Here is a 16,672-nt window from a genome sequence, read left to right as displayed (position 1 = left end):
GTCTCTGCTTATCCCGGTGGGAAATAGGCGTGAGTTTATGTATGTATGTATGTTAAATAGAGACTCTGTGGTCCAGTGGTTGAGCGTTGAACTCACTATCCGGAGGCCCCGGGTTCGAATCCCGGTGGGGCGATATCACAAAAATCACTTTGTGGTCCCTAGTTTGGTTAGGACATTACAGGCTGATCAGTTGATTGTACAAATGAAGATGATCCGTGCTCATGATAAGCTGTGGTCCCGGTTAAGTGAGTAATCGTTACATGAGGCATGACAGGGGCCTTTGGCGGTTGAATAGCTGACACCAGGGTTGATAAAGTTGGTACTCCATCTCACAACCCACACGATAGAAGAAGACTTACCAATTCGTAGTTTTCGTGTCCTGCGAATAGTTGCGGTCGTGTTTCTTGTACAATTGTGACGCAGTGAGCAGCGGTCAATAAGATATATTGGTTCAGTATAGATGTTCCGCATACCTCATCACGCATTTTCATGAGTACTGAGTGAGGGAAGTTCAGTATACTCGACCCGCTGCCTCCTACTACCTTTCTTTCCATATTATTATCACAAAATATCGTTATAAATATAAAGGAAACAACAATGTAATAGGCTAACATTGTAATACGTTGCGAAACTTGATCCTATCGAATTATGATCGTTATTTCAGTTTTAATAGTTCCTAAGTACTATTTATGTAACTACTCATTTAGGTACTAGTTAAGATACGACGCGCATTAAAACGTTAAGTAGCGTTCTTTAATTAATTTGTAGCTTTCTGGAAAGCTTGAGGACTGTTTATGATAATATTTTTTTAGGATATTTTGCTCAAGCACCTTACGTCGATATATTTGCGTCTTCTAGACTGAAAACAGTGGAGTTAAAAAGGCGAAATCGAAGTGTATACTAAAGTGTATAATACATCTAAAAAAAAACCGACTTTAAAAACTGCCAAATAAAAAGTAAGAAATAATACATATTTTCTTGAATACAAAGTTAGAATGTTCTGAAGTCGGCGCAAACAGAAACCTTCATTAGATTTTCCGCAAATGGCGTTAATTACTTGGCTGGACAAATGGGGAGCGCTGAGGACTCACCCGGACAACAGACCTGGCGGTGATCAGGATGAATAACACACAATTAACCAGAATTAACTTTTTATTTACCGTTACAGTATTTATTTACCGAAAAAAGTTTTAACCAGGTGCTGTAGTATGAAACGTTGGTGTAATAGGTTATTCCAAAGCCTTCTTCCTTTCCAAAGGATACAATTCCAATTTGTTGGTATTTCACCATTAGAGCGGATCCAGAGTCACCCCTGTGAATTAAAAAAAAAACTTGTACCTTTTTCAGATGGTGCTTATTCATACCACAAATTCTCCGTTAGATTAAGATACTGCAAAGCTTTTGCAGTACTTACCGAAACTAGAAATAACAGACCAGAGGAAACAGTATGTCAAGTTTGTTTATTTACATCCTAATTAGTACATCAATATCATCATCATTGGCCTTAAACGTCTGTTTCAGAGGATTTATGACGTTATTTCTTCGAAGAAACGGACTATGGTAAGCATTATAAGACAAGGTGCACTCAATGCTATGATGTGTGTTTAGGACATTTGGAAGTACGCCAAATAGAGGGAATCATTTCTTTGAATACAATTCTCAATTATTTATTGCATTCCATGTAGTACAATGGGGTGTTACATAGGCATAGGAACTAAAACATGGACCCTGTAGGGCACAGCAACGTTGAAGGGAAGAGAGGAAGTGTGTGTTAAAATTAAAACTTATCATTTAAAAATTCGTCTACAGTGTAATCATCACTAATTTAAGAGCCACGCTCTTGTCGGTGTAGCATTCTCCATTCTTGTCTATCAAAGACCAATTCCTTTACCTCCTAATAAGACACCACGTTCGCCTTCTCTTTAATCTGTTCCATGTAAGCTCTTCTCGGTCTTCCCCTTCCTCTCTTTCCTTGTAGCTTCCCTTTTATGATGTTACAGTGTTGATGGTACAGTGTAATAGCTCTTTTTAATTAGCACTGTTTTTAGATTTTTTAAAAAATAAATGAATTTTAGTTTCATCTCTTAAGTACTTTGGCACCTTTTTTATTTTTTTTTATACAAGAGTCTATGGTCGACGAACTGATAGCGACGGAAGAACATCGAATAGCAGTACTTACAGTGCACCTCGACCTAAGACCCCTTTAGGATCTCCAGCGCAAAATATACCAGGACAGGGACAGTTCAAATATTTAGCACACGTCTCCCTTGGTAACATATATTGACTTGTCGAATGCAATAACTTAGTGGTTGTTTTGGGCTAGCAAAAAAAAAAATATTCATCACACTGGGGATATCAATCAAATTATTTGTTCCGTGGTGAATAAAAGAAAATACGAGGGGTGTTCAATAAAAGGTGAGAATGAGATATATATTTCTTGGAAGGAAAAATATAAATACTTCCTGGCATGCGCCATACATTTGTTGTCATGATAATATAACAAGTTCTTGATTCTCTTTTGTTTTTTTAAATTTTAAAATATTTTTTTTTTACGTACGTGTCAAAACGTGTTCTTAGATAAAAAGAAACAACGACGAGAAACAACGTGGCAAACTCGCCTAAGTTGTTTCACCAAGATAGAAGAAGCTATTGAAGAAGCTGTGTTTGAATTGATGGAACAACCTCCATATTCACAGGGCCCTCTTCCTAGTGGTTTCTATCTATTTCCAATGTTAAAAGAATCTTAGAGGCCAGAAATCTGAATACTGATGATCACTGCCGTACGAGAATTTGGCGATCAGGATGAAGAGTTTTTACGAACGAAATTTTATGGTTAGAAAAAAAAACAAGTGTATGAACCTAAAAGGAGACTATATCGAAAAATAAAATAACATGTAAGTAATATTTTTTTTACTCAATCTCACTTTTTATTGAACACCCCTCGTAGTGTTTGTTTAAGTTATTTTTTAGGGTATACAGTGACGGAGGTAAATAATTTATTTGGAGCAGCGAGGTGGAGTATGCTCCATACCCCCTCTGGTTGATTGAGGGGAGCCCTGTGCCCAGCAGTGGGACGTATATAGGTTGTTTATGTATGTATGTATGTACAGTAACGGAACCCTTTAAGTAAGTTTACGTTGTCTGTCTGCTTGTTTGTCGGTCCTAACTTTATTTGGGCTATATCTATTGAACCGTAATAGATATCCAGTTAAAATTTTCACAGATTATGTTTTACGACTTATTATGGCGGATTTACTAACAAATAATAAAAATAACAAAAAGTAAAGCATAAAGAAGGGAATCAACAAACGTGTCTTTTTTCCATGGTGTCAGAATATACTTTATTGCACTTAAACAACTAGTTACATCACAAACATGAAATGAACGTTTACAAGGGAGGACTTATCTCTAAGACAGATCTCTTCCAGCCAACCCAGAGGTAGTATAAGAATATCTGCGTTTATAGATATCGAAATTAAAACTGCAGCATTATTTATGATGTGTCGTTTTTGCTAGCATTTTTAAAGCCATTATAAAGCGATGTTTGTTGGATTTACTATATTTGTAATAAACTGACAATAGAGCGCTGTATACATACATACTTACATAAGATTACGTTCACTTCACATTGAGGTAGACAATAAACTCACGCCTATTTCCCACCGGGGTAAGCAGAGACTATAGAATTCCATTTGCTTCGATCCTGACGCACTTCTCTTGCTTCCTCTACATTCAACAATCGCTTCATACACGCACCCCGGTTCAGAGCAATAGGCGTGAGTTTATGTATGTGTATGTATAAATGGGCAGACAATGACCAGAGCGTTGAATGTTCTGGAAGTTTTAATTAAAATCAGTGCAGTGTTAAAAGTCGAAATGTCTTCTAAATATTTTATAACGACGACGAATTGCGCTTCTCATTGTAGATTTACCGTAAACGGCTTTAACTATTTGGCCGGACCTGCGTTATTTACGCCATCGGTTGAGTTCAACCTGTTTTGCTGATACGCATTTGACAGAATTTATTTTTACTTACGGATATACGCCCCCAAGCTGCTAATACGGCAAGTTGGACATCGGGAAATTGTGATTTGACTATGACTCTTTTAACTTTATCCCCTAAAGGCAAGGAGTGGTTAAGGATTAAGACCCCTATGTCATGTCTCACGCTGTCTGCACGATATGCAGGGTGCATGTGGATTGAGTTTACTTCTCTACGTATTGTACTCTAAAAGAAATGATACGAAATGCGATATATTGTCCAGAAACAACGAATAAGGAATTCAAATTCAAATTCCAAAATATCTTTATTCAGTAGGTAACATAGTTACACTTTGAATCGTCAATTTTTACATAACGAACGTCTCATCCGCCTAAAACTACTGCAGCTTCTCACAACCTGTATAGCCGGGGAAAAGAAGCTGCAAGAAAAACCTCAGCACAGGGCCCTAGACGTCCTTTAAAAAAGTAAAAAACAGACATAAAATATTGTTATAATTGAGTAATTTAGCTGTCTAATATCAGTTCTCAGAGGAAAGAATAATACTAGGTATGGGATGGTAACTCTCCGCTCCCCACCAGCGGCTGAGCTAGGTTTATCTCACCCCCCCCCCCGTCGGTCTTACTATAGTCTTAAATCGTATTAACAAGGTTTTAAACCGCCCATTTTTAACCCACGAGCACCACCATCACCAGTTTATAACTAACTCTGAGAAAAAGTCTACAAGCTGAGACGAAAAAAACAAAACATAATAAAGAATTTTACCAACTTTCGTATACACTTCGTGGCCGGCAAATATTTCCATTCGATGAGTATTATTCTTGAAAAAAACCAAACAGTGAGCTGCGGTTAGCAGGACTGCTTGGTTCAATACTGACGATCCACAAATCCAATTTTTTGACCCGGTTACATGCACAAGCACCGAATGAGGGAACTTGCCTATAGTCGCTGGGACACCATCTATTATTCTCGGATCCATTTTACTGTCAGCATTTATAAAATACGCTACGGTAATTATTAAAGAAAGAGCTTTATAAATTTTCAATGCTGACATTTCCACTGTGATAGTCATAACGGTTATAGTTTTTTTTCTTTAATTTTTAGCGAACGTTTTCGAGTCGCGGTTGATAGATTATTACGATAACACAGCACATGATTGCGGTACGAGTAGTTGTATGACGCAAATTGAACGGTTTATCACAATCATGTCCTTACTTTTTTACATCTTTGCTTAGCTTGAGGCTACTAGACTAGCGTTCTTTTTCTTTCGTGTGGGCTGTGAGGTGGATTACCAACGTCATCAACCCTGGTGTTACTATTGGGCCGCCAAAGGCCCCTGACATGACTCATGTAACGGCTACTTTCTTACATCAGTAAATAGTAACCGGGACCAACGGCTTAACGTGCCTTCCGAAGCACGGATCATCTTACTTATGGACAATCAGGTGATCAGCCTGTAATGTCCTAACCAAACTAGGGATCACAAAGTATTTTTTGTGATATTTTCCCACCGGGATTCGAATCCGGGACCTTCGGAACGTGAGCCTAACGCTCAACCACTGGATCGTGGAGGTCGTCAGGACAATTAGATAATACAAAGAATAACTTCGTCTGATCTTGGTCAACAATTCTATCAAATTTTTAAACAAAAAATAGTTAAGTATCATAATTAAAGCACATAATAACGGGTTCTTACCGCGTTTAAATGGGGATATGAGACTCCCGATATTTCGACACTGTTGCAAGTGCCATGATCACGGCAGGTTTTGGCATATGGCACCCATTTAAACGCGGTAAGAACCCGTTATTATGTGCTTTAATTATGATAATAACCGCGTAAACTTAAAACAATGTACTTATAAAAAATAGTTATAGTGACATAACTACAATAGTTGGACATATGGTCTAGAAATAATATTGTAGAACATTTTTTTGTTCTATCATCAATACTTTTCGCAGCGCATGCGATGAAAGACATTTTGAGGTATTTTTTTACAACTTAGGTTACATTATTGAAGTAACCCTGACACCAGGGTGGATGAGGTTGGTAATCCACCTCACAAACCACTCGATAGAAGAAGAAGAAGATTGCAGTTTTAGTACGGATACCTATTTTATTTTCTAATATAATCAAATCACATCAAATATACTTTATTGCACACAACATACAAAACAAAATATAAAATAGCCTGAAAATAATAATAATAAATATAGCCTATAGACGTCAGGAATAATGTAGCATTCTAATGGTAAAATACTATTTGATGTCGGTCCAAAGTTTCTGAGTATATTCAATACAAACATACAAAAATATCAAAATATGTTTCCATCTCAACGCGTTTTATGTTTTTATTTGGGTCCCATTGTCCAAAAATATAGTTATCTTATTATACTCAAAATACAAGCAAAATACTAATCGGTTCCTCAATTAGTTATTAACGTAGCTTCATTGTTTTTCATAATTTTAAAGATGTTAAGTCCGATTAATTGGGAAAATGTCTTTTTATTGTCGATAAAAAAGAAGAACGACCCATTTACACAAGCTCAGAAAGGGAGTAGGAATTTCTAATGTATTTAAAAAATTGTTAAAAACGATTATAATTATGGATTGACACACAGACATCATTCATTTTTTTTTATTTAAGTACAGTATTTATTTCGTGATGAAATTTTTATCCAGGTGTGGTAGTACGAAATATTGACGTAATAGGTTATTCCATAGGCAGACGCTATAATATCGTCAGTTAGTATGAAGGATGCAATGCCAATTTGCTGGGATCCCGTCATCAGAGCGCTTCCTGAGTCACCCCTATAAAATAAATACAAAAACTATAAGTACTTACAAATGATTTAATTTCTTTTTTTCTTACATACAACGCCACTACTATACAACTAGGGTCTATATTAGAATCAATAACTGAAAATTCCGTAAATGACTATACTTACTTAAAAATAAAATCCATAATCATGAAAATGAAATATATGTTTCATATAGTATAAATTTAAAAGTATATCTTTACTATAATTAATTTAAATACGCATAACGATCAAAAATCATAAAATTACCATACCTTTAATTCACATAATTTTCATATTCAATTCATCTAATTTTTATTCACCTAATTTTTATTTCGTCTTATTTTTAATTTGCATAAAAACAAGTCATGCACCGCCGCCGCCGCCTCTTGGCCCTTCGAGGCTTGATGGTCACAAGCAACCTAACCCACTCGGCTATATGACATAGGGTTTGCCATGCTGCCATAAATCCTTTTTAACCAATAGTGACGGGGTGCCGTGGTGTTGCGTTACCGCCATGGTTAACTTTAGGTAGGTACTTCTATTCAAGTTATGGGTCGTTCTAGTTTTGTTTAATAAAATTATGGATTTTCATAATTTATGGCAAGTAATGGTATATGGTCACCCATCCTATGACCGGCCTTTGCGAAAGTTGCTTAACTTCAACAATGGCAGACCGAGCGCGTTTACCGCTGCGCCAACGAGCTCTTCATAGGATGGGTGACCACAAAAAAAAAAGTTTTCATCTCGAGCTCCTCCGTGCTTCGAAAGGCACGTTGAGCCGTTGGTCCCGGCTGCATTAGCAGTCGTTAATAACCACCAATCCGCACTGGGCCCGCGTGGTGGTTTAAGGCCCGATCTCCCTATCCATCCATAGAGAAGGCCCGTGCCCCAGCAGTGGGGACGTTAATGGACTGGTGATGATGAATGGTATATGATTTTATTTTATATTAATCATTATGTGAATTGACGTTATGGCATGTTGTTATGGATTTTAAAAATAGGTGTTTAAATTGTATGGAATATTAGGAACTTCCATACAACTATAACTAATCTTTTTATTCAGGATTTTAGTGTGAGAGGGTTTTGCCTTTAAATTGTAATTGTAGGTAGCGGTAGTGGTGAAAAAGCAGGACAAAAGTTTTATTTATAACAAGCCTTGAGCTTAGGGTACACTCTACACTAATACTTTTGGAGAGTAAGGGTTGATTTCTTGGGGGCTAAATAGGCCATATCGAGGCAATTCCTCTAAAAAAAGCAATATTGTCACATGACATTTGTTTGCATTGCGCACTTACTTACTTTTATAATGCAAATGTCAAATTGCAATATTGCTTTTTAGTTGTATTAGTGTAGAGGCCCCTGGATCTACACCTGCCACAACACTTACGGTGCACCTCGCCCTAATATCCCCTTAAGATCACCACCGCAAAATATACCGGTGTAAAATCTTACAAATGAAGCACACAACTTTTTTGGTAATATATTTTGATAATCCGTCTGCAGTAACGTAGACGAGTTATTGTTCTGGAAAAAAAATAAAGATAATAATTAATGTTGATATGCATTACATAATTGGGTAGTTTCCTAGGTCAAAGATAAATTATGAAATTCTGATTAAGTACTTACTAAACAGAGACAGATTTAAATGTGACAAAAACATTTTCTATTTTCTCTTTGACTTATTATTTGTGAATTTTAATAAAGAAAAATGTAATAATAAGTGTGAAATTTTATCACGTTTTTTCTATGGCGTCATAGGTTGCTTTTTTATACAAATTTCAGGGTAATTTCGGGTTTTGACGTCCAAGAAATAAGATTTTGATGACACCCCCTCCCCGTGATGAGATCTCCTGACTTTTTCAACCCCCTCCTTCTGCACCTAATCTCACGTCAGATTTTTACGTAAAATGCGTATTTGTATACTTAAGTACGTTAATGGTTTTGAATTCATTTAAAGAACATAATTTTGTATGATTGAGCCGTGGGCAGTTTCGTAGTGTCACTCTACGAAAAATTATGATAAATAATAAAAAGATTACGATGATATTCCCCCAGATACGTCCGTGAGATGAGATTGGGTGAGATTTAGTTAATACTTTCCCCCCCCCCCACTTAAACGCCCCACGTAATCAGTGAATGCCCCCTAATTTAGATGTTATTTTTACTTACGTATATATGTCCCCAACCCGCTAATGTGGCATGATCGACATCAGGAAAGTGTGCCTTAATTACGACTCTTTTGATATTATTCCCTAAAGGCAAGGGGCGCTTAAGGATCAAAATCGCTATGTCATGTTTACCAGGTTGGTATGCAGAGTGCGTTACAGTTTTCTTCACTTCTCTGTGTACTTTACTCTAAAAGAAACAAATTAAAATATACTCATTTAATAAGTCTGCGAGCAGATGACAAATTTTATAATGCTAAAATCTTTAAAATTTGTAATATGAAAATAATGTTTTTTGTTACTAATTTACGAATTTAAATTAAGAATAACATTCGTAAGAATTTAAATTAAGAATCACATAAGAATAAGTACTACGTTTGATCACTATTAATTATAATCACAATAAAGTATAATAATCCCAAGTGTAAGTATGTACTTACCGGATTTGGCGGAATGTCCATACATCCCGCCAAATGTTTAAAGGAATGGCCAGGTCAAGGGTACTCTAAACCGGCGAGTACGCATGAATTCTTTGATGAGAGTGGAAGAAACGAAAATGATGTGTCAGGGTCGAAGTAAGTGGAATTCCGTGATCTCTGACTACTTCGACGGGAAAAAGGCGTGATCTTATGTAAAAATAAAATATAACCTCTGTAAATACTTCATGGCCTGCAAATATATCCCTTCGGTAAATACCAGCGATTTTGTTTTTTACGCAGTGAGCAGCAGTCAGCAGGATGGCTTGGTTCAATACTGACGATCCACATTTCCAAATAGCTGTCTTCCCATGTACAAACAGTACCACCGCATGAGGAAACTTGTCTATAGTCGTTGGTATACCGTCTATTATTCTCAGATCCATTTTACTGTCAGCATTTATAGAACACATTACGGTCACTAGTATAGAAAGAGCGTTATAAATTTTCAATACTACCATTTCCACTGCAGTACTCTCAATATATATTTAATATATTTTTGTTAATTTTGAATCTAATTTCATAGAGTTATGGTTGATATCACACGATTGCGCTCGAGTGTCATGAAAATGAAAAGGGGTATTATAAAATGTATAAAAACCGAGCAAGTGTGATTCGGACTCGCGAAGGGTTCCGTGCCCAGAAAATAGCTCAGAACTCCACCAACTTGCCGAGTAGGTACACTGAAATTTTAATTGCTAAACTCAAGTAAGACGGATAAATGATTAGGTTGATGGTCGGTATTGAGACTCTGCGTCGAGCGGCCGTTCCGAGCGGTCGTTTGTTCAGAGGTCGCAGCTACACGCCGCACGCCACGCGCCTCGTGTCACCATTGTCTGCTGGCGTGACCCTGCCACCATTCATTGAGTCAACAATAGTTCTTCTCAGAACTTGCTGGCTTATTTAAGTTTCAAGGATAATAGAACGACTGTTATTTTACAGTTGCATGGATTTTAACTTAAAACCACAGTTTCGTGGTCTTCAGTGGATACCTTGCGGTGTTAACTAAGCTGAGTGGGACGTGGCCCTGGGGCGTCCGCTTGCCTCTCTTTGAGGCAGGCATGTTATCCGGATGGGGCTAGAATCACCGGCCTTGGGGTCTACCCTAGTCGACCCTAGCTGTCACCCGGGGTAGAGTGACCAATCTCGAATCCCGTATTCTTTTCTCTTCGTGTTTCGGGGTGTAAAAACCCTCCACACTTAGAGCATAGGAACCCTCTTGCACAATAAGATTGGCAAAGGGACACCAGCTTAGGGCACACCATAAGCACACATCCTCTTTGTTAACCCCAACCAAAGAGGCAAAACTCACTCTCACACACCCTCGAGCAATCCCACTCGAGTTGCGAAAGTTAGCGGGCGATCGCCTTAGAGTATCTTGCGCCGCTTATTCTCTGACGATCGCTTTTGCGAAGCGGTGGTAATTATTCTATAGAAGATTGGCCGTCCCTTAAAAATGGCCGACAGCTCCGAGCTGTGGGCCGAAATTGGTAAGTAAGTAAACTCATTTTGACGCATATCCTAGCGGATAAAAGCAGCGCGCTTTACGCTGAGATATGCAAATTAGCACCGCCAGTTGCGGATTTAACCTTGCTTTCCGCGCCCCGCGTTGATAGTCCTCGTGCCAACCGCGCGTTGTCACCCTTTCTCCCCGTGACCCCCTGCCACGGCGCGTATCTCGCGACATTTCCCGGCCCCGCCCGGCCTACCTCGTCTGCCCGCCCCGCCGCGTCTTTTGCTTTGTCTCAATCGCGCGCGTCATCCCCTTCCCCTGCTTCCCTCCTCGCCGGTGACGATGAGGAATCGTGCAATGTTCTTATGGACGTTGCCGAGTCCGATTCGTCGTCGGAGTGTGTGGAGTCATCCTCTTTGGAGGACATATTCACGCTTGTGGAGGGCCGTAAGGGAAAACGAGCCCACCATCACCGCGAATCTCAGCCTGCTAAGGTTCAGAAGACGTCCTCGGGAACGTCGATCCCCTCTTCCATCCCCATGGCCCGTAAGGTCCCTTCCAGCCCTTCTAAGGCTGTCAATAGTAAAAGTGCTATCAGCGGCACTGAAGTACAAAAAGGTTCCACCTCTCCGCCCTTGTATATGAGGGACGGAAATAGGTGGAACGAAGTCTCCCTTCAATTCTAAAAGGTAGACGAATACATACTTACGCCCTTCCGGAAGAACGTATCCTCCATATCATCCTAAAGGAATTCAAAACGGTTTTCTGGTTCTCGAGGTGCACCGTATGCATCGCTGTCGTGGCCAGGTCTCGTACGACATAGTCAAATTAGAAAGGACGGATGAGTTCGAGTTACCGCCCTATAAGTCTCCTCAATACCATGGGGTAGATTTATGAGCGGCTCATATTTGCTAGATTTCGGGATTACGCCGAATCCAATAGTTTTATACCACCAGAGCAGTTTGGTTTTAGAACCAACACTCCTGCGTTCAACAAGTGCACCGTATTGTTGAACATATCTCTAGTAGATTAAACTTAAAAAAACCTGTTGCTACGGGGAGCGCTCTTCTTCGATGTGGCGAAAGCGTTAGACAAAGTCTGGCATAACGGCTTGATCTACAAGCTTTATTCACTAGGAGTGCCAGACCGTCTCGTGCACATCATACGAGACTTCCTCTCAAATCGAACCTTTCGCTACAGCGTGGAAGGGACGCCCTCGTCACCGCACCCGATACATATATGCCGGAGTCCTACAAGGCCCCATAATTTCTGCTGTAGTGACATTTCAACTCCTAAAAGTTAAATTCGTAATATATTTACCTTTTTAAAAATGTTATTGTTAAAATTATAATAATGGAGTGACACACATATATCATTTAAAATTTTAGTCTTTTATTACAGTATCTAAATCGTGATGCAATTTTTATCCAGGTGTGGTAGTACGAAATATTGACGTAATAGGTTATTCCATAGGCAGACGCATTAATATTATTATTAGTCACTATTGAAGATACAATTCCAATTTGTTGGGATCCCGTCATCAGAGCGCTTCCTGAGTCACCCCTATAAAATAAACAAAAAGTATAAGAACAAATGACTATACTTACTTAAAAATTAAAATCCATAATCATGAAAATGAAATCTATGTATAATGTAATATAACTTGAAAAAGTATATCTTTACTATAATTAAATACACATAAAGATGAAAAAGCATAAAATTATCGTACCTTTAAAATGTTTTTCATATAATTTCATTAAAATTAATAATTAATTCATATAATTATCCAATTCATCAAATTTTTACTCACCTAGTTTTTATTTCGTCTTATTTTTTATATGCATAAAAAAGTAATGCACCGCCGCCTCTTGGCTTATTCGAGGCTCAATGGTCACAAGCAACCTAGCCCACTCGGCTATAAATGATATGGGGTTTGCCTTGCTGCCATAAAGCCTATTTAACCAATAGGGACGGGGTGCCGCGGCGTTGCGTTCAAATTATGGGTCGTTCTAATTTTGGTTTATTTTGGCTAATTATGGCAAGAAATGATATACGATTTCATATTATACTTAATCATAATGTGAGTTGACGTTATGGATTTTAAAAATAGGTGTTTTAATTGTATGGAATATTAGGAACTTCCATACAACTATACAAATCCTTTTATTCAGGATTTTAGTGTGAGTGGGTTTTGAATTTAAATTGTAACTGTAGGTAGCGGTAGTGGTAAAAAGCAGGACAAAAGTTTTATTTATAACAAGGCTCGAGTATATATTAATTTTTAGAATAAGGGTTGATTTCTGGGGGGCTAAATAGGCCATATCGAAGCAATTCTCTAATATATATATTAGAATTATTAGTATTTGTATAACTAAAAAAGCAAAATTGCAATTTTGCTTTTTTAGTTATGTTAGTGTAGAGCCCCCTGGATCTACACCTGCCACAACACTTACAGTGCACCTCGCCCTAGTATCCCCTTAAGATCACCAGCGCAAAATATACCGGTGTAAAATGTTACAAATTTAACACACAACTCTTTTGGTAATATATTTTGATAATCTGTGTGCAGTAACGTAGACGAGTTATTGTTCTGGAACAAAAATAAAGACAATGATTAATGTAGATATGCATTAAATAATTGGGTACAGAGATAACAGAGACAGATCTTAATGTGACAATAACGTTTTCTCTTTTCTATTTGACTTATTTGTGAATTTTAATAATGAAAAATGCAATTATAGGTGTGACATTTAAATCACGTATTTTCTATTTCGTCATAGGTTGTTTTTTATACAAATTTTAGAGTAATTTCGTATTTTGACGTTTAAGTAGTAAAATGATTTTGAGAGGTGAGGTGAGATCTCGAGAGATTTTTTCAACCCCCTCCTTCTGCACCTAATCTCACGTCAGATTTTTACCTAAAATGCGTATTTGTATTCGTGATTGTTAGTCGCTGGAGGCTTATGCCCAGCAGTGGGCGTCATACGGCTGATGATGATGATGATGATGATGCGTATTTGTATACTTAAGGACGTTAATGGTTTTGAGTGTCACTCTACGAAAAAATATGATAAATAAAAAGAGTACGGTGATATTCCCCCAGATACGTCCGTGAGATGAGATTGGGTGACATTTAGTTAATACTTTCCCCCCACTTAAACGCCCCACGTAATCAGTGGATGTTCTCTAACTTAGATGTTATTTTTACTTACGTATATACGCCCCCAACCCGCTAATGTGGCATGATCGACATCAGGAAAGTGTGCCTTAATTATGACTCTTTTGATATTATTCCCTAAAGGCAAGGGGCGCTTAAGGATCAAAAGCCCTATGTCATGTTTACCAGGTTGGTATTGGTATGCAGCGTGTATTACAGATCTCGTCACTTCTCTGAGTACTTTACTCTAAAAGAAACAAATTAAAATATACTCATTTAATAAGTCAGCGGGCAGACGACAAATTTTATAATGCTTATATCTTTAAAATTTGTAATATGAAAATAGTGCCTAGCATCGACACAAACCATGGTTTAACGATGCTAGTTAGCATAATCACTGTTTGTACTTAATTTCTGAAATAAATAAATAATAAATAGTGTTTCTTACTAATTTAAATTAAGAATCACATAATAATGAGTACACCCTTTGACCACTATTATTTTTAATCACAATAAAGTATAATTCCAGATGTAAGTGTTACATCTGGAATTATACTTTAGAAGAGAAAGGCCTCGGCGTGTATACCGCGATCAGATCAGGATCTGATCCGTTTTAAAAAATGGCCAGGTCAAGAGTACTCTAAACTGGCGAGTATGCATGAATTCTTTGATGAGAGTGGAAGAAACGAAAATGATGTGTCAGGGTCGAAGTAAGTGGAATTCCGTGATCTCTGACTACTTCGACGGGAAAAATTCGTGATCTTATGTAAAAATAAAATACAACCTCTGTATACACTTCGTGGCCTGCAAATATTTCCCTTCGGTAAATATTAGTGATTGTGTGTTTTGTACAGTGAGCAGTAGTCAACAGGACGATTTGGTTCAATATTGACGATCCACATTTCCAAATACCTGGCTTCCCATGTACAAACAGTACCACCGCATGAGGAAACTTGTCTATAGTCGTTGGTATACCGTCTATTATTCTCAGATCCGTTTTACTGTCAGCGTTTATAGAACACATTACGGTCACTAGTATAGAAAGAGCGTTATACATTTTCAATACCACCATTTCTACTGCAGTAGTCTTAATATATGATATATTTTTTAATTTTGAATCTAATTTTACAGAGTCATGGTTGATATCACACGATTGCGCTCAAGTGTCATGAAAATGAAAAGAGGAATTATAAAATGAATAAAAACCGAGCAAGTGTGATTCGGACTCGCGCAGGGTTCCGTGCCCATATTTATTTTTGACGCGACTTATTGTAGATTTGCCGCAGATGGCATTAAGTATTTGGCCGGACAAATGGGGAGCGCTGAAGGCTCTTACCCGGTACAACGTTTAAAATAACAGGCCTGAGGGTGCCCAGTTGGGCGCGAACCTCGGCTCAGGGCGTCGTCTTCTGAGAGTAAAAATATTTGAAAGAATTAATCGACCCTAGTGGGTCGATAGCGATAAGCGCTGATTGAGGGAAATCGTCAACCACGCATCGGGGTCCTGAAGTGTTTGGTGTCGCGAGCTGATTGGCCGCCTCTATGGCTAGAGTAATCGGGTCGCGAGATCGTATATCCTTTGGACGCCGATACTTTTCAGTGAGGTTCTGTATCCAGAAAATAGCTCAGAACTCCACCAACCTGCCGAATAGGTAAAATGAAATTCTAATTGCGAAACTCAAATAAGACAGATTTATAAATGATTAGGTAGACGGTCGGTATTGAAAGCGATTAAGATATAAGGTCACAATACCAGTAATCATGTAGCACCAGAGACACGGACTAGACACCTTATAGTGCCAGAGAGCTCACTGACACAACTACTAGAATGAACGCATACTCGATAACAGAGTCTTTTTAACTATCTTCCGGCTCCCGGCAACACACGTTTATCCGAAAGTAGGGTTGATTCTCTAAAATTTGGAAAACAGGACAAGACGCGTGAAAACCCCGCATTGTAGTGTCCGAAAGCCGGACATGTCAACAAGATCTTTTAAACATATTCAATGTAATAAAAACAGTTAAACATGTCATAAATTTCCTTCTTTATTCATTCATTATTTTAATAAAACAGAATCATATTACAATTTGTTACAAATTGTTTATATAAATCAGCTTTTTTAATTCTTGAAATAAGTAAACAAAATCTTATTAAAATATTAAACAAAAACATATAAATAAATATACTTGGTTGTGAATATATTCGGTTCGTCGGTTGATCGTGGTGTGCGTGCGAGCATAGTGCGTGTCTCGCGGGCGGCCCAATTTTTTTAAAATCCGGTCTACAAATGAAACCTTCCCCGGACGTTCCCCAGATGCCCTCTAAACTAGGACAAATCCGGGGAAACCCGTCCGGGTTTCCATCCGTCCGGATGGCAACCCTATCCGAAAGTAAGATTATCTGCGCACGTTAAGCAATCGGTCCGGGCATACTAAAAAATGTAGTCGTTACATGAGCCTTGTCAGGGGCCTTTAGCGGCTGAATAGTAACCCTGATACCAGGGTTCACGAGGTCTGTTAAAGCCACACGAGAGAAGAATAATAAAATAACATAAAAGTTGAAAATGTCTAGCTGAAAAATATTTCCTAAATACTGCATATTTAGATTCTAGTAATGCCTTT

This window comes from Pectinophora gossypiella, chromosome 18 (assembly GCF_024362695.1).
Source record: "Pectinophora gossypiella chromosome 18, ilPecGoss1.1, whole genome shotgun sequence".
In the NCBI taxonomy this organism is placed as follows: domain Eukaryota; kingdom Metazoa; phylum Arthropoda; class Insecta; order Lepidoptera; family Gelechiidae; genus Pectinophora; species Pectinophora gossypiella.
Note: the sequence above shows the minus strand (reverse complement) of the source record.